Source organism: Cyprinodon tularosa, unplaced genomic scaffold, assembly GCF_016077235.1.
Source record: "Cyprinodon tularosa strain WSP-4 unplaced genomic scaffold, ASM1607723v1 ctg158, whole genome shotgun sequence".
Classification (NCBI taxonomy): Eukaryota; Metazoa; Chordata; class Actinopteri; order Cyprinodontiformes; family Cyprinodontidae; genus Cyprinodon; species Cyprinodon tularosa.
Window position 1 is genome coordinate 325,737 of NW_024038416.1, and position 19,116 is coordinate 344,852.

Below are 19,116 nucleotides of genomic sequence, written 5' to 3' on the forward strand. Positions count from 1 at the left end.
AGAATCATTTCAACTTTCCCAATTTCTGAGCAACAGATTTTTAACATTTCGTTTTTACGCTGTTTTGAAAAAGGTTTAAAAGCAAGCCAGTACGGTGGCCGACAGGTGCAAATGCGCAGCAAAAGAGAAAACATGCAAACAAAAAAAAAGACACGCTCACAAATTAAATGCGGCAAACAAAAAGCAAATAAAATGCAGCAAACAAAAAAGAAGACACCCCCGAATGAAATGCAGCAAACAAAAAGAGAGACGCAAACAAAAAAGAAGACACCCCCGAATGAAATGCAGCAAACAAAAAAGAAAACACCCCCGAATGAAATGCCGCAAACAAAAAGTGTTGAAAACGGAAGTGCTCCAGACCACTAGGGGGAGTCAAAGAAAATAGTATTCATTTCTATGGGACCAGATGCAAGATTCAGAGTAAGATATTTGAAAGAAAGTAAAGGTACGTATTACTATATTTCTTTTTAGATACGCCGTCTTTTATAATATTACAGAATAACAGAATAATTTATGGGTAGCGTGATAGACTTTGTGTCAGTCATACCGTTGATAGATAGATAGATAGATAGATAGATAGATAGATAGATAGATAGATAGATAGATAGATAGATAGATAGATAGATAGATAGATAGATAGATAGATAGATAGATAGATAGATAGATAGATAGATAGATAGATAGATAGATAGATAGATAGATAGAGAATTCGATTTACGCTTTTAACTTTCGTATTTTTATCTTTTTTTGATTGCTCTTATTTTTTCACAGTGACTCTGTGAAGTATTATCCTCTATAATGAGGTATTTTTCGGGGAGGTTCTGTGCTTTTTTGTGCTGTTTTTATCATGCTGCTCCCACCGGGACACGCTGCCTTTGTTTACTCCAGAGAACAGCTGATCGCTCTAATGCCGGCCAGCGTTTTAGCCAGACAGCTGAAATACCACCCGAACTCTGGAGGAAAACACGCCGTGGTTGCAGAGGAGGAAAACAACATTATCACTTTACTTGGATTTATCACTTTAATTGGACTTTTCACTTTATTTGGATTTAGTTTTTACATATGCATAGATATACGTACAGATATATATACAGAAGAGCTATATGTGTATATATATTTTATCTCTGTTTATTCTTATTTTTTATCTTTATTATATTGTATAGTTGGATGTGTGTATATATCATGTAAAACTGTAACTGGAGCGTGTAACAAAAGTAATTTCCCTCTGGGATTATTAAAGTATTTCTGATTCTGATTTACCTTTTTTAGGTGGCCATGTTTTGCTGTTTCTGTGGACAAAATCTAGGAACAATTCAAGTTTTCTGTTTTTCATGTGGGAAGAATGTGCAGATCTTGGCACAAGCTCAAGACACTGGTAAGCAGTGATGGCATAGTTACTTGTAAAAATTAACTTTAATCGATTACTTATTACTACTTGAAAAAGTAGATTAGTGATTACTTTTTTTGGAAATTCACTAAGTTACATTATTTATTTTTTTTCTCCACCACTTGTGAAAAGCTTGAACGTTGCAAATAATTAATTACAAGTTATTTAATTATAGTAATATCAAGTATGTATCTCCGCTTATAAGGTTGAACTGAACGGGAGATTAATGGTTACAACAGCACCCACACACACACACACAGTGCATCAGCAATATTACCTATGCTAAATAAAAATAATAAAAATAGATTAGACATATTAATGTTCTTTGTGTTACTGAAAAATATCAGCTCTTTTGATAATAATTAAGGTGATTTCTGTTTCAAACTTTTTATAGATTCAAGGATGGCCTTTCAACACTGAACTTCCAGAATGCTTTGGAGCAGCATGCTTCCATCTTCAGGCCATTTATGCGTGCAAGAGTGGAACAGCTGACATCCAAAATATTGGAGGAAATATTTGAGGTTCAGCTCAGTGAAAAGGGTAGCAGCAGACGACATGAGGAAACAAGAGTGCTAGGATTCTGGAGAGACCTTCTCCTTGACGCAGAAGGAGGACTTTAAGATTTATTGCTATATTCTGGTGTTATTGTAATATCTGATACATAAACTCATTGCTTCTTTTCTAGAACAAAAAACGGGTTTCTTTCTCCAGGACGTCCTGATGTTTGCCACCGGCTTGAACACACTACCTCCATCTTCAATTCTGCCACCACCAAAACTGATCTTTCAGGCCACTTCTCGTTTTCCTGTCAGTAGCACCTGCTCCAACACTATCAAAATACCAATGTCCAAGACGTATCATCAGTTTAAAGAAGACATGGACTTTGGGATTCAAAACTCCCCTGGGTTTGGGCTTTATTAAGGTCAAATGCAAAACAAAACAAAATGCTATCTATTTAACTTGTCAAACCTGTTCAGTTATGACACTGTTTACTGTTTGTGTGCGACCTTCAAATTTGGATTCTTGTTTGTTTATAAGTCCACCATGTTTTTCAGTTTAATATAGTTTTCGACACATGATTCCCAACTCTGTGGATGTGCTAGGCCACACTGTCTCTGGAGGTTCTCAAAATGTGCCTGAAGGTGTTCATCTCCACATTGAATGTTGTTAGTCTCTGTCACAAACTGTCCGAATGGCTCCTGGGAAACTAGGAAACCACAGTCTGTTCCACCAAACCTAGGAATAGAAGAAATACAGGAAACATTTAGTTATATTTACATTTCTTCACTAAACTGTTACTGCTCTGACTATTGTTATAACCTGTCTAAATGATTAATTGTATTTAAATTTACATTTTAGAAATTGTCATCTGAAATTGTTAGAATAAAAAGTGACATACTGTTAACACATTGTTCATTATTTTTGTTTTGGCAAATTATTTTTTAGAGTTCCCAAAGAGGTTTTAAATTAACCAGATGTTGAAGACAAAAACAACAAAAATTACCTGTGAGGTAGATGATACATCACATCTGGTTTACCAGATGGACAGCAAGATTGTTTAACAGGTCTTATGGTATGTTTATGCCACCTGTTCTTGCATTCATCAAGATCTCTCTGTAGCATATCCATGAAGACAAACCGCACAAGGCATGTGTGCTCATGACTTCCATTGAAGAGATGTCTTTCCTTCAAATCGTTCATGAGATCCATCCAGAACTGAGATCAACAATAAACCAAAATTATAAGATAATTATATCAGCAGAAAGTAATAGGACTAGTTTCTATGTCATGAAAATAGTTAAATATATGTTGACCTACAAAGTTAAATATAAAGTAAGCAGACATCAACTGTTATACTTTAAATGTTGAGCTTCTGATTCATCCATATCAAATGTTAAACTATAAAATTAAGTTGTATATAGCACAAAAACATAATGGTCATTAAGAGATATGCAAGTACTTCATTTCTTCTGACAAAGTAGAGGTAATCGAGTAAAATGTTGCATTAAAAATTTGAAATGTTTGCTTATCCAAGAAGACTACTAAATTTATTCACCTTTTCAAGGTCTACTACTTGGTATTTATACAAAAATTACAATAAACTGTTGACAAACTCACCTTTGTTTTCTGAAATATGACCCCCAGCTTTCGATGCGTTGGTTGGCTGTTGAGGAGCCATACATATGGCTGGCAACGCTCAAGCTTTTCACAAGTGGTGGAGAAAAATAAATAATGTAACTTAGTGAATTTCCAAAAAAAGTAATCACTAATCTACTTTTTCAAGTAGTAATAAGTAATCGATTAAAGTTAATTTTTACAAGTAACTATGCCATCACTGCTTACCAGTGTCTTGAGCTTGTGCCAAGATCTGCACATTCTTCCCACATGAAAAACAGAAAACTTGAATTGTTCCTAGATTTTGTCCACAGAAACAGCAAAACATGGCCACCTAAAAAAGGTAAATCAGAATCAGAAATACTTTAATAATCCCAGAGGGAAATTACTTTTGTTACACGCTCCAGTTACAGTTTTACATGATATATACACACATCCAACTATACAATATAATAAAGATTTAAAAAAATAAGAATAAAAAGAGATAAAATATATATACACATATAGCTCTTCTGCATATATATCTGTACGTATATCTATGCATATGTAAAAACTAAATCCAAATAAAGTGAAAAGTCCAATTAAAGTGATAAATCCAAGTAAAGTGATAATGTTGTTTTCCTCCTCTGCAACCACGGCGTGTTTTCCTCCAGAGTTCGGGTGGTATTTCAGCTGTCTGGCTAAAACGCTGGCCGGCATTAGAGCGATCAGCTGTTCTCTGGAGTAAACAAAGGCAGCGTGTCCCGGTGGGAGCAGCATGATAAAAACAGCACAAAAAAGCACAGAACCTCCCCGAAAAATACCTCATTATAGAGGATAATACTTCACAGAGTCACTGTGAAAAAATAAGAGCAATCAAAAAAAGATAAAAATACGAAAGTTAAAAGCGTAAATCGAATTCACTATCTATCTATCTATCTATCTATCTATCTATCTATCTATCTATCTATCTATCTATCTATCTATCTATCTATCTATCTATCTATCTATCTATCTATCTATCTATCTATCTATCTATCAACGGTATGACTGACACAAAGTCTATCACGCTACCCATAAATTATTCTGTTATTCTGTAATATTATAAAAGACGGCGTATCTAAAAAGAAATATAGTAATACGTACCTTTACTTTCTTTCAAATATCTTTCTCTGAATCTTGCATCTGGTCCCATAGAAATGAATACTATTTTCTTTGACTCCCCCTAGTGGTCTGGAGCACTTCCGTTTTCAACACTTTTTGTTTGCGGCATTTCATTCGGGGGTGTTTTCTTTTTTGTTTGCTGCATTTCATTCGGGGGTGTCTTCTTTTTTGTTTGCGTCTCTCTTTTTGTTTGCTGCATTTCATTCGGGGGTGTCTTCTTTTTTGTTTGCTGCATTTTATTTGCTTTTTGTTTGCCGCATTTAATTTGTGAGCGTGTCTTTTTTTTGTTTGCATGTTTTCTCTTTTGCTTCGCATTTGCACCTGTCGGCCACCGTAAGCCAGGGCTGAGGCACTAGCTGCGTCTCCATTATCGTAAAATTGGGCAAAATGTAATTGTGACAATAAATCCGCTCAATGAAAATACAGCAATTTCAAAATAATTTAGGTTTTGGTAAAAAAAAAAAGAAAAACGTTTTTAACGCTGGGATAGGGTGGTTTTTTCAGTTTCATCAAAAGTGAATTTCCCAAAACTGCCATGGAAACATCTTTTTTTCGCGTCACCTTTTTGCCTGTGAAAAGACAAAAAAGAAGACCAGAAGTAGTTAAAGGACAATTGCATATTTTGATTCATGAGGAGACTACATTTAGTTCACAATGTATGATGAGTAAGAGCTGTGGCTGAAATATGGATACATCTCATTTGTTTACATCTGTTGTTTTCGAGAATCATTGCATGAACAAGCGTGTTCACATGGAATCTTAATCATTAATCTTATTTAACGGAAATACCACAAATGTGAAAATTAGCATTTTTAAGATTAGCAGAATATTGATATAGTTTTGCACACATTTAGAATGGAAATGCAACAAGTGACAAACAAAGAGTATGACCAGTTGGAAGTTAACAGGAGTGATTAACGTAAAATTAGCATCTAAAGCAATTACGTAGGTGTCATGAGGCAACCAAAAAAAGGACACAACAGGGACACAAGTGACAAAAAAAGAACTGCCGAAGAAGGCTGTGGTGGGAGAGGTTTAAATAGGCAATTGACAAAAGACACGGGTGAGCAGTGTCAGCGAGGCTGATTAAAGGGGAATCCTAGGAAGTGAAGTAGTCTGAAACGAGAACAGAAATTAGTGCACCAAAATAAAACAGGAAGTTCAAAAAGCAACTGAACCAGAGACAAAATTACAGAAGGAAAAGAAAGGAAGTAATCAGCAAAGCTGCATATGACAGCAGGTAAATAAGGAACTCCATCAGAATAACTTTTAGCTTGAATAACTTTTTTGCTGTGAGATGAAGGAACTGGTGTGTGATGCACTGACAGAAAGAGACATGCAAATCTTTGAAACACACAATAAATCAGTTTAAAAACGAACTGCACTAATATTTTGTCACTAGTTATCTTCATTTCCAGGTAACTTTAAATTATGACTTATATGAATTGTTGATGTAGAATATTATTACAATGATAGTGCTTTAGTTATTGAACTAGACTGCTTCTGACCAGGCTTTCCTACACCGCTTTCATGAAAGAGATTCAACTAGAAAATATTTCTATGTATGCAGAGTCAGTTGTAAAGAGTTCCCCAAAATTTAAATGTTTCTTACTGGCCATAACGATAATAAAGTTCTGCACCATTAGCAGCTAGATGAACACACATAGGTAAAAAGAAAACAAAGATTGTATTGTGTAAAATGTAAATAAGGCCAACTTTAGACCCATGAGTTATGGCCTCACGAATGAGCTTATTTCTATTCTTGCATTTATGCATGAACAGTATAACACTAACCTCTTGGAAAACAAACAAAAAGTGGGAGAAACACAGGGACTAATGCATTAAATATAATTCGACAGAGAGAATATGCAACCCATAAAAATATTTATAGGAGTTCAGTCATTTTCAAGTATATGATGAATGATTAAACAGAATTGAGATTACAAAAATTATTTAGAATTTGTAAAGCTCTCATCAGCACAAGTTCATATTTTTATTCCTGCCTAAGGGAATTAAATAACATATTTAGTTGGGACAGATGCAGTTAGTCTTATGTTGACGATCATGAATAAGATTATAAAGTAAAAGATACGAACAATATCACGAAATCTCTGATATCACTTCATGTATAGATACTGATACGGTCCACTCTGATGTACTACCCCTGTTCTCCTCCATGTCAGTTGTAGCCTCTCCCCCCGCCTGCAGCACTGTCTGACCGGCAGAGTACTCAGATCTACTACCATGCTCCTTTGACGCTCTAGCCTCTATAGCTTGCCAAAGTCAGCTGTAGCCTCTACCCACTGACACTGTTTCCCCAGCGGGCTTCTTCGATCTACTGCTTTGCTCCTTCGATCCTCGCCAGCCCCTAAAGCTTGCCTAGGCCAGCCTCTTCCAGCTTTAGGAGAGGCTGAGGCATGCAGACTTCTCCGATCTCCCACTGGGGTTCCTTAGCTCCAGAGAGCAGCATGGCTGGCCACCTTGTCCCAGTTCTGAAGCTCTCTCTACTGATGTTCTTGGAATGTTTTTTTCGTTTCTCCTGTCTGAGGCCCAGAATGCTGTCTCACCTGACTCAGGTAGTCCGAATGATTCGTCCCCCAACGTGGGACAGCAAGGCCCCGAACTGGGTCACAGATAGGAGAAAGTACCGCTGCAAGCGACAGTAATCCAGATGTAGCTTCTGGAGGAGGCGATGGTATTCTCCATACTGGTTTCATCTCTGGCGAATCTGTTGAAACCAGCGATACCAACCAGATTGTTCGGCTTTCAAAAGCAAAAAAGAGCATTAAAAATCACTGCCTAAATCCATGTCTACAGGTGACAACAACCAGCAGACTTAATTACATAGTAGATTCGCATTCACTGTGAACGCACCATAAGAATTGGAGCTGGAGTCAGTCTTAGGTTCCCAAAAGCCAAAGCCTTATTTAGTTTGACTACGTAAAATTTCCTTTGGGTATATATAATTAGCACTTTTTAGGGGGGACCACTGTCAAATCTCTTAAATCATAAGTAAGAGATTGATTTCCCAACAAATTTGAGCAACTCATTAATCATTCATCTCTTTGTAACATCTATTTCTAAATAACTGCTTTACCTGAAAATTTACATAATGCTTAATTATTTGACAGAGATGCACCACAGCATCAGGTTTCATAACAAACCATCTGCTTTGATAGAAACCATGGCTGTTTATACATACCACTACATTCAAAATAAAAAAAGATTGTAGTGTCTGATATGTTGGTTCACACACTTAAAGTTTACCTCCAGTTGTAAATAACCCATCTGTTATCCATAAATGCATATTAAGAAAAAGAAAGGGTATAATTTTTTCATAGAGACAAACTCTAATGAAACCAAACTTGTTTTGAGCATCATAAAGATGTCCAAAGCCTTACCTTGGACTTCGGTGCATTTTCAAGCTTTCGGGGTTGAGCTGTTCAGTTGTTCAACTTGCAGTCAAAATAGTGGCTTGGTTTTATTTGCTCAGATGAGTTGGAAAACAAGTGATTAAACACATTTCTAAGTTTCAATCAAACATGTTTAAAATTCAGTCGGCCGTCATAAGATGGCATCAGAGTGGTTGGTTCGTACAGTGTGAGAACATGCATCATGAGCTGTGAACTTTTAAACCAGATGGTTTTGTTCTTACAGTGTGAGCTGTAGCTGCCTGCAACAATTAAAAATATTGCACAGTGTATGCCCGGCTTAAGACAGCCCCTGGATTTGCTTTTCTGACTGGTTGATGCTCTGTGTCCAGCTAAAAAACTGGACCTTTGACTCTTGAACGAAGCAAAAAGTACTGCTCCAATCATGGCACTTTGCCTTTCGACTCTCCTCAATGATGTCTCCCATAGACTTTGTACGTAAACTGCCCGGTTATTCAAAACTCATTTGTTGTGTGCATACTAAAAGTGTTGTTCAGCTTTCTGACAGCATTCTCTAAACTCACCATAATGACCTGTGAATCCTAACTTGGTCAGTTTATTTAGCTGTCTACCTCTCTGGCACATGGTTAAGCTGCTTCAGGCAGATGCAGAACACTGACAGGTGTGTGGTGGTGCTTGGTGGAGAAGAAATGGCACAAGTCAATGAATTAGTTTATCATACACATCTATTGTACTTTTTTTCCCACTGGCAGAAAGTGAGGAAAATGTAATCACCTCCACCTGGAGGCCTGGGTCTCCAAAAAAATGGAAGCCCAGATCTCCAGAATTATCAAGGATAAGTCATCATGTTGACCTTTCAGAACCAAACTGCTGCAAAACAGACTGTTGTAACATATTTCTCTTGAGTTTCAGAACTTACAGAGCCAGACTGGATGAGAAGGCCTTCTGAGGACCCCTTTGTGTGAGCCACATGGACAAGAAAGCCCACCTTGCTGTTTAACCTGCCTGTTAAGCTCCTGCTGGATGGAGACTCAAGCCTTCCAAATGGAGACGGACAAAAGGTTTGCAGGTCTGGCACAATTTGGGACAGAACAAACAATATGTCTTTTGATGATGTTGATCATTTCATGTGTTTACTGACGAGTAAATACAGAGCTAACAGGATAGACTGCATGTTATGCTATGCTACAGTAATATGTTTTGAGCTGTTGTTGAAGCTTGGACAAGCTTTATTTCACTAAGCATTTAAACACTGATATAACATTAGTGTTCATGTGTTCCTCATATGCTCATTATAAATTCCTCCAGATAAACTTTGATTTTCAAACACAAAATCCATCTTTAACTGTAATATAATTTTCAACTAGGTTTTCCCTTCCTCTTTGTACATAGTAGTTTAGTTTCACTAGTTTTAGTTAAGAGTTTTAAACTGAAATATGTTTGACTTGGAGCTGAATGATTTCTGTTAATAAACTCTTATATTTTCAACAGAAGTTGTGGTGAATTTATTCCATGTATGCGCAGAGTGATTTGAGCTCAAATCACTCTTTCATTTATTGTTCTAACACACAGCTACAAGGATGTGTGTTCATAAACAATATATATCAGCCAAAATAATATCTGATTTAAATAACATATTTACCAGCTCTATTTTCAGGGCAATAAACATCTTAAAGTATCAGAAATATAAACTTCCAGCTGGCTGGGATTTGAATATAACAGTTATTCACTACATAAATATGGCATCCAACCTGGATTGGCATTGAATATAAATCCACAAGGTCAGTTTGTCAGTTCTTATCATCAACAGGTAAAGTAAGCACAGAAAATCAACCGATTATTCAATATTCGTTGAATACTTATGCATTTAAACAATTTGTGTGTTTTCGGAAATAATGGAAACAGGGCAAGTGTTGAGCAAGCAGCAGAACACTTTCTGACACCTGCTCAACACAACAACGACTGCCTCCTCCTGTTTATGGATTTGGTTTGTCTACTTACCAAAATAATTTTTGAATTGTCCAACCATATTGTGTTTTTGAGCGTCATTGCTATTTGCCCTGCTTCTCTTGCAAGATACAAGGGCTCTTATCAGGGGTTTATACAATTGTTCAAATATTAAGAATTATAAATGACCCATTAATTGAATGATTGTTTATAACATGGGACACTTTTCCCATTGTGCATTTTATTTGTCATTTATCAAAGTTATATTTTTATTGAAAAGGAAATGCTCTTTTTATACTTGGAGGTGAGAAGACAGAGATTGAAAAATATCACACATGCAGCTTACGTCTATGCCACTCTTATATTTCTATATTTATGTAATATATTTCTGTCAAATGATGAATCTACAAGTTTGATTTTTTTTTTTTTCCCACTACCGGTTTAGTTTAATTAAGCACCTCTACAATTATTTGCAGCTAATTTTAACTTGCAAGAAAAAGAAAATGACCAGCATTCACAATATATGATGCATACAGTATGTTTGTGTTAGAGATCTTCACTGAAAAAGACGGTTGGAGTCAGCTTCAAAGTGGTCATAAATCATTGCTAATATTTCTGTGAGCAGCAAAATCAGATATGAGATGTTAAAAGCTATTCTAATGAAAAACATTACAGTGTAAAACACCAGAGGATTTTGTTCCCATTCAACACAGTAAGCTATGTATTATTTCCAGGGACTATATGATATATCAAAAACAAATTTGCCAAGAAGAATAGTTTATCACCAGTTTGTCTCCGTAATGTCATGCTGACATGATCCCTCAACCATACAATCATTTCTATTTGATTGTTTATAGTACTTTGCATTTTATTTGTTTTTGTCACAGCTCAGCATGGATCTGTCTACATCAGACTTGTAATAATTACTGACGAAAAGTAAAGAAATAAAGTAATGTCTCTTGAAATCTATGATGTTATATGAAGCTTTTTTGTAATCAGTCTAAATATCTTTTTTACCTATTTTTGGATGTTTTGTGCTAAATATCTAATTTTGGAGGGAAGAATGGTGGCAGTATATTTCATCGAAACACTGTGTTGCCTAGAGTGTGGACTGACAATGTTATTACTGTAGAAATACAACTATTCATGAGATTGATTGATGTTTTCCAACAAACAAATGCATGATGTACCAAACCAATAAGATGGAACAGCTGAAATCAGTCTGCCTTTGTCTCAGTTGTACTAATCCTAAATAAAAGATTTATTAAATGAAAAAAATTGTTATCAGATATTTAAAGTCTTTAAAGAACTATTCAATATCCTTCCTGAGTGATTTTAATAGAGTGAGTCATATTTCAGGTGGCCTGATTTTCAGATTGTATCAACGCTCAACATTTGTCACTTGTCAAATTATTTTACCCCCTGCATGTCACATTCATTTGTCAAAACGCAGTTGTTCGAAGTTGCCTACTGCTTCGTGTCCGACTAAATCAGATTCTGAAGGATTTTTATTTGGATGTCACACTTATGGTAATGATACAATAATAAAATTGTGAGCAATTCTAAACGCAATTCATCTAAGTCTTAATGTCTTCAAGCAAATATCAGAAATAAGGACGGGTATGAGAATAAGCAGCTGAATATTCTAGTGGGGACTTTGTAGAAATGGCCACCGATAGCTGCAATCACAGAAAATGAGTTTCTCACCAGGGAGAAAATGTTGTATCTGTGCAAACATTTTATATATCGATTAATTCAATTTGACATTAGTGAAAGCTGACACACACAAAGAATAGAAAAACAGAGGCCAGTATGGTTATTCTGATCAAGTTTTAACAGCTTGTTTCTACTATTTCTGATGAATCCAAGGGAATACCATTTTTCACCATTCTTCCTGCTACACGACTGACGTTTGAAATACTGCCGATGTATCCAATGCACATTTATTCTTTCTTCCTGACAGTTTTATGGAACTCATTATCTGCTTTGTGGCCGTGGCTGTGAATGGAGGAACCTGTGGGGGTTTTATGTGTAGCCAGCAGCTCCTCCACTGACCACATTTAATGTCCTCTCTCAGAAAAAAAAAAGAAGAAAAGCTGGTCATGTCCTAAGGGGGCATCCAAGGCCCTTGTAGGACGGAACCCTACACACACAGTGTAACTGTGCACGATTTTTAGATGAAAAAGAGAGCCAGACCAGAGTTTTTATTTACCTCAGGTGGAATGCCTCATTATAAGAGTGTTAATGAGAAGCAGACTGTGGAGGGGGTGGATGCAGGAGCGAGGTGTGGTCTGGGGAGAGCCTGCATGGAGGTCTGTCAAGGGAGTTCCCGCCCTGCACCCCCTATCAGCTCAGCCAAAACACCCTTTGTTTACATGTTAATATCTTCTCAGCAAATGCTAAATTAGACAAACTGGGAAATGTGCTACATTATGAATTGAAGAAATCATACATATATAATGCTTAGATGTTTGGAAGTTGATGTAAACATAAAGAATTTGGGGCTTTTATTGTTCTTTTCATACAGAAGGTTGTTTTTTTTAACTTACTGTTAACAAAATTTATAGAAAGCATATTGTTCAAAACTAAATAGACTCTACAAATGGCATGTTGTCTACCTATTTTTACCCTGATTAGTCATTTGGTTGGAAACATTGGATCTCTTTTTTGCCAGACTGCAAGCTAAGAACTACCATGTCCCTCTGACAAGTTGGATAGGTTTGGTGTTTATAAATAAAACCCAGAAACTTGGAGACATAAGAACCTTATTAGAAGATAGCTTTCTAAAACATGCAGAGACATGTCAGTAGTTCATTTAGACAAAGAGAAAGAGAGCAGAACTCTCAGCAGCTACCGGGAAGGTAGATGAGGGCTAAAATGAACCAAAGCAAAAATCATTTTTTATTTTCATTCCTGTAAGATATTTTTAAAATCTTTTAAATATGAAAAAAATGTTATTAAGTAACTAAATTTCTAACTTGTGTTGCTGCTCACCCGAGGACATTTCTCAGGTAAGATGATCGCCAAAAAGAAACATGATATTGTCATCCTTTTTTATTTAATTTTTTTATTGAGGCAGTGGGCATATATAGGAGTGCCAAAAATGTTACTCAAGTAAAAGTAGTACTACGTTTACACATTTCTATTCAAGTAACAGTAAAAAGTCACTGTCAAAAAAATTAATCTAGTAAAAGAGTATTTCTTTGATAGGCTATTTGAGTACTAACTGTTTCACTACTTAAAAATATGTATTCAGACAGAGAATAGTATAAAACTGTTAAATCCTTTCATTTTAAGGTGTAAGTACTTAATACAAACAAAATAATTGGAAAGAAAGACATACTTTTTTACATAAAACATATGAAAACATTTCCAACAGTTTATAATGTATGAATGATAAAATAGTGTACAATACCCCCAGTGACAATATGTACATTTTACTGTAAATTACCCTAACCTCTTGGCCATAAAAGTTTCAGTAGATAAGGTTAAAATTAAAAAAACAAAGGTTGTGTATAACAAATGAATGTGAAAACAAACTGTTTGTCTCTGTTTCATAAATTTTAAGGTAAAAAAATCTCATTTATATTCAGTACAGTGACTCTGTGGGTAGAGCAGCCAAAGACTTTACTTCAATAAAAATAGTGATGTCGTCATGGTAATTTTACATAAGTAAAAATAATAAGTAGGGTGAAACTTTTGTTAAAAAGTTACTCAAGTAAATGAAACTGAGTAAATGCAACTACTTCCCATCTCTTTAGAAGGGAATTATACCCCCAACCCTTATTCTAAATAAAGTGTTTAGCCTCTGCCCAACTTTTGGAGTTTTTTAAGCTGCTCCATTTTTGGTTACATTTTTGCAAAATGATATCAGTTTGAAACATATTAGATTTGAGTTTGCTTCTATCACATGTATGAAAATCTTTGGGAGCCATCACTTCCTCATGTCCAGCTCTGTGCATGCCAATGATGGACAATAACAGATCTCCACCATAAAAACTGCCTCCTTTGGGAAAATCTCAGTGTCACAAAAACAATGCTGGTAGTCAAGCCTACATTTGGCTGGGGTGTCTTTCACATTTTTATAGGCTTTTGTCTCCCCATTCCTGAGTCAGGCTATCAACCGAAAATAATTTACTACCTCATCTGCATTTGACCTTGGGCTGCCTGAAATGGTGTTTTGCTCAGAAAATGTGAAACCCACTAAAAAGTGGATGTCTATGTTTATCATTATCCGGTTTCTTTAAAATAAAAACATTCTACTCTTTTATCTGAGGTGTTTACTTACCAGACACATAACTGAATTTCCTCAGATCCATATCCCTCTGAATATGATAGGATTTAATTAGCAATTTTTATTTTTGTTTTCCATGCATTTGTTTGTTTACTTGGTTTGCTCATTTTAGATATGGTTTTCATTTCAGTCCATCTGTTTCCACTCTTGTTAGACTTTCCTTTATATGATAAGTGCTTTTCAAATAAAGTTTTCTTGATTGATTGATCTTTCTGCACACTGATGCTGTTGATTTTGCCTTCTGGTTTGTGTGGAAAGCCACAGAAATCCTTATTTATTGCATGGGTGTTTCTTGCCTTGTCTTCGTTCAGCAGCACAGTTTGATTTCTGACTGACTGCTGCAAAGCTTTGATTGTTTATAGCCTCAGATTTTATGGGTGAACCTTTCCAAAAGGAGCTAAAAACCAAGCTGTTTATCTTATCAAGTCAGATTTTATGATTTGTTTTATTTTTTTAGTATTAACTTTTGTTTGGCACACACACATATTTATGTTGCCAGATATACACAGCAAAAGAATTCAAATTAAGTTAAAGAAAAAAAATGGATACACAGCATTTTTGAATATTAAACTAAATTTAAAAAAAAAAAAAAAAAAAAAAAAAATATATATATATATATATATATATATATATATATATATATATATATATATGTATACTTTTCAAAGCTGATTTAAATGGTTTCTATGTTGAATAACGTGTGACGTCAAAATGGTTCTTTCTGTTATTATTTGTAATATGCTTGACGGTAAATTCCAAAGTTTTATCCTAGAGTCACTGCAAATTATGAATGATACAATTGAAAAAGAAAGGCTTTCCTTCTCTGTATGTTTTATGGATTCTTCTCACGCATTTCCCTCAGAGACAAGGGGCTCAGTAATCTGTATCCTTTAGTGAGAGAACCCCATGGAGATGCATTAAAGAGATAAATTGGTATCATCCCCAGTGTGACACTCTCCTCATCTGTCTCTGCTTGCCTCCATTGATCACAATTTATTTTATTTGTGTTGTTTCATTATTAGGCGGAAGAATAGCATTGCACTAATAAAGCCCTGATTATAAAGTTAAGCGTAAATACTATACTCTAACGCAGGAAGTCGAGGTCAAGACACGAGTCTCGAGCAGCCCTTGTCCTTCTATCTTGATCACAAGTGTGACAGATCAATCACAGATGAATGTAATTCATTTCTTAACGATTGTCCAGCTCAGAACACTTCTCTAAATCGGTTGGTAAGATCCTGCTTTTCCTTCCTGTCATCTCTGTGTGATAAAGCGCAGTGTTGAACTGTAATGATACCACTAATTACCCTGATATATCTTTATTGAGAAAACACTTGCTCAGGTTTGTCCTTTGAATATGCACAATTAACGTTCCAAATTTTACTATAATTGTAATCTAGATTAAATTAACCTAAATATTGAAATGTTGAAAGAAAGGACCTGATTTAGTTTCTTTGTACAGGGGCCCCTACATAAGTCAAGGGGTCCTACAGACTCAGATTTCTAGAGGTCCCAGTCCTTTACATAATTTTAAAGTAGAAATTAGCAAGGACCGCCAACAATACATCATATATAATTCTACAGTGCACAGTGTTTGAACACAGACAATTAAGAAATTGAAGAAGAAGGAAATAGAACAAAGCAATGAGAATATGGAGGGAAAAAGCAAGAAGGTAGGATATAAAGGGTATAAAGTTACATATACTTAACCGCCTGAGTGCAGAAACTGCAATCATTCATTTTATGTTCAGTGCTAGCTTTTCCCTTTTAACAAAGATAGCTTTCTTTGTCTCTCTTTAAAATTATCTGTCTTCTCTGTCAAAGATCTGAATATATTGCTGTCCAAAGATGTGTCCTTTGTTCTTTAGGTGCAAATGTACACCTAAATCTGGCCCAGAGCTGCACTGGCATTTATAACTTGGCAGCATTAGCATTAACATGCTTATCAATGCATTAACATGCATTGGTTCAATTAAAGTGATAAGCAACTTATAAAAATACAAATACAACATTTGTCAATGTTAGCCCCCTAGAATGTCAAAATAATTAAACTACTGTTTTTATCAATTTAAGTATGTTTCCAACATTAACAAAGGTATTTGTTATTCACTAGAAATATTGCAAACTTTTTGCAGTTATGATATTTGCAAACATTAGACAGACTAGTGGAGTTTCTGTCCAGATATAACAGAGCTGGGCTGCAAGCCTCAACTTTGTCAGAAGGCTATGTGGTAATGTTCTGGAAATAGTCCAAATGCCTCAATTGGATCAATTTGTCTCAACTGGAGTAAAAGCAGTTGGTTTGATAATTGAAATAAATGTATTTGGTTGAATAATGATTTAGACATTTAGCTGTTTTTTACAGTTATTTAGAGTTATTTTTAGAGCCTTTACCATTCCTTGTTTCTGCTGTTTGGTCTTGGTTTGGTAGCCAGCCTTTAGGAAAAGTTGCCTAACCTGTGTAAGTCTGTACCTGCATTGGGAATATTTTCTTACCTTATTTGACGAATCTGTAAAGGTGTTTTACGTTCAGCTTTTAAATCAAATTGTTTTATATTACCCAGACGACACTTTTAATTAGGGTTAATCAAAGCAAAGTTTGTATAATCTGGGCATGTTTGGAAACATACCAAACATGATTTAGATCCACACTAAATTGGGAGAGTGTAAGAACACCAACATTACACCAAAGTCACCAAGTACTTTTGAATAACTTTTTTGGCTTTTATTTTACTCTAGTAATAGGACCATAAATGCATAGTGACTTTAACTCAAAAGCAGACGTGTGAATAGATTCCTTGGTGTTGGTAAATTCTATTAACCTGACAACAGCCAGATGCATGTCTCGCTCTGCCTAGAGCTAGGCGGAGCGAGACATGCATCTGGCTGTTGTCAGGTTAAAATTCTATATGTTTAAGAAAAAAAAAGAGTTTCTCATATCAACTGTTGTTGCTGAGAAATGAGTGAAGAATTTTAAATATTCAGATAATACAATAAAATCAGGCAAAGTAAAATCAGGACAATGTATGGCATTCTTTAATAAACCATTTTAAATTGAGAATGTATATTGATTTAATTAACCTTATTTACAAAGATCTGTTTAATTTTTTTGGTTCATTGAAGAATAGCATAGTTAATCTCTCTTTAAATATCAAATAATGTGCACTTGCATTAAAAACAAAACATTTTTAATGAAAAATAATGTTTTGTTCAAGTATTTTCAATTGTAATATTTTGGGCCAGAAGATGTTGGTTCATCAGATGACCATAATTGGAAGTGAAAGGAAAACAGACCTGTGTTTATCTTCTTTTTTATTTACTTGATAATAAACCAAAATCACATAATATGTTAATGTAAGGAGCATTACTGATTGTTATGCAAGAAATTAGACAAATTGAAGAAACAGATAGCAGCATAGCCAACCTTTACTTTAGATGATAGTTTACAACTAATATTAATAATACTAATGCAATATGTAACCATTGTAATCATGTAAATGAACTTAAGTTAATTAATTTTGTGCGGTTAATATATGCACCTTTATTCCTTTATTCTGACTTTATCCAATTCACCATGATCTCAGCAAGACATTGCATGTGCATGATGTAGAACAGTGAAAATTCAGTCATTCCACTGCATATTATAACTCAGAAGCAGAGTACCCCAGTGAATCCCTGCAGCATGCTGCATAAACCCTTAATGGAGCTTCAAGAAAATAACCCTTATTTATGTTCCTGTTAACTGTGCATCATAGGGGTCATAAAGGCTTTTTTCTCCACTGTTAGGTCTAAACAAAAAAACAAGTCGAAAGGAGACATTCAAGCTAGAATAAAATGGGTGAAATAATGGTAACATGCCCTGCGGGACTTCAAATGGGTATGCGTGGCAGAGTGAGTGTGACAGAACTAGAGTGGGGCACTGTGGATGCCCAAACGTCATGAGCTGCACACCAACGTACAGCAGGAGCTCCTGTTCCAGCTATTTTTACTCCAGCACCTGGAGATGTTGCAGACATGCTCTGGACTGCAAATTTTTTTTCCCTGAGCACATTCAGGTGTGTGAGCAAGCGATCTACGTTCACTGCAATTAAGATTCTGCCTCTGTCTCCTCTTGGTACACAATTACAGCTCTGCTGCTGTTTGCTCTAATTGCTCTTTCTGCTGGGATTGGTGGGAAGCCAGTGATTGTGATGGGTAGGGGATTATCTCCTTTCTTTTACTCTGGCCCCTTAAAAAAAAAAATCACGTGTAAAACTCCCTGGAGTAATTACCAAGCTTCATGATTAATTGTCTATTGAAATTAGCGCTGGTCCAGCTTTCATTTTTACTGCAGCAAATATTAATTAATGTTAACTCTCCCCTTTTCTTTTCACCCTTTCTAGAGAACATCTTTTGAATATTCATTGAGGTCTTAAAAAATTGGCAAAAGCTGGTAGGTTTAGCAAGAGAACTGACTTTCACCAATAAAAAAAAATGCTAAGCTTGAAATTAAAAATGTTTTATACAAACCATTAATAATATTTACAGGAACAGAGCACGTTGGAGAAAGCAAGCCTCTGTTTAAATCATGTGTTCTCTGTTTTTGTCGAGAAGTGTCAGAGAATATGCAAAGCAGCACATTGGGTTTTGTTTTCCCCTTGGAGGAGAAGGAACATTCACATTTAATTCAGTTAGTTTGTTTAACCCTTTGAGGAATGACAAGTTGAATAAATGCAGCATAATCACACTCTGCACATTTTCATATTATTATAATATATGGAACACAAAGTGACCTTGAATAAAACATGCACCACAACAATACATATGAGTAATATGGAAATTTTCTGTGAATCAGATCA

At 35.3% G+C, this 19,116-nt stretch overlaps 1 long non-coding RNA gene across 2 annotated transcripts; it reads left to right on the forward strand.

Moving 5' to 3' along the window:
• The first annotated feature begins 413 nt into the window (after positions 1-413).
• On the forward strand, positions 414-2,792 carry LOC119780238. Of its 2 annotated transcripts, XR_005280365.1 has the most exons (3): positions 414-445; positions 1,270-1,375; positions 1,782-2,792. It is a non-coding gene; the product is annotated as an uncharacterized LOC119780238 (long non-coding RNA). The 2 variants fall into 2 exon arrangements; XR_005280364.1 differs by lacking the exon at positions 414-445 and having other exon boundaries at positions 1,129-1,375.
• Positions 2,793-19,116: the final 16,324 nt, after the last annotated feature.